Source organism: Rhagoletis pomonella, unplaced genomic scaffold (assembly GCF_013731165.1).
Source record: "Rhagoletis pomonella isolate Grant_MI unplaced genomic scaffold, Rhpom_1.0 Rhpom_scaffold_00003, whole genome shotgun sequence".
NCBI lineage: Eukaryota > Metazoa > Arthropoda > Insecta > Diptera > Tephritidae > Rhagoletis > Rhagoletis pomonella.
Window position 1 is genome coordinate 49,962,540 of NW_023458557.1, and position 1,009 is coordinate 49,963,548.

Sequence of the window (1,009 nt, forward strand, 5' to 3'; positions counted from 1 at the left end):
GTTTAAGCTCTAAAATACAATAATGGAAAATAGCACTAAAGTTTCAGAAATGTTAGGTATTTGCTAATGTTTTTAGCCATATAAGATAAATACACATAAAATCATTGTTTAAAGCTGATTTATTGATTCTGGGCAGGAAATGTGGTTTTTTGCGTTCCTCACGCTCTGGGCACTTTTGGTACATGTTGACACATTTTTGACACTCGTGAGAGAGTAACTTATTCAGCAACTTCTCCAGTAAAAAATTCCAGCGAGTACGGAAAAGAAAAATAGAGCGTGAAATTGCGAAGAGAAAACTAGCAGAAAAAGTTATTGAACACAAAGCTATCAAAAACTTGCAAGGGAACAGTTGTTGTACTGTTTTGACATTCTGCTGTAAACATTTTACGATTTATAAATCAGTTTTAAACTCTTTGCTTTACACGCAAGCACTTACACAGTCCAGACATCATTAATATTTTTATTTCAACTCATTTTACTTTTGTTTACGCTTAACCAATTCAACAAATGGCAGCTCCTGATATTCATTCTTCTTCTTCTTCTGATAGCTAATTTCTGCCAGTAAAAATTTCACCAGCAAGAATTTGCAGCTCTCCCGTGTTATTTCGCTCTCGATTCAATGCCCTCTTGCAAATTTTTTGGGTTATTATACACTTTTCCAGTAAAAATTCACAGGTTCCAGCACAACTTAGGGCCGGTTGTTCAATGTCTGGTTATCACTACTTGCAGGTTAAACATCATTATCGACGTTTTCGTCATCATGCATATAACATGTGATTGATAAAGCAGTCGTTGTATTTAACCGGAGCTTCTACCTCTGATTAGTGCTAATCAGAAATTGAACAACCGGCTTTTAGTATTGACTATTTGTTATTATACACATCTGATGTAAGCGAATAGTTTAAAGCAAAGAGAGCAGTGAAGCCAACATTCCGCCAGCCTTGAACGACTTAAATAAGTTGAACTTACACATTTTACTTTTAAATATCCAACAATCTTACAACTAAAT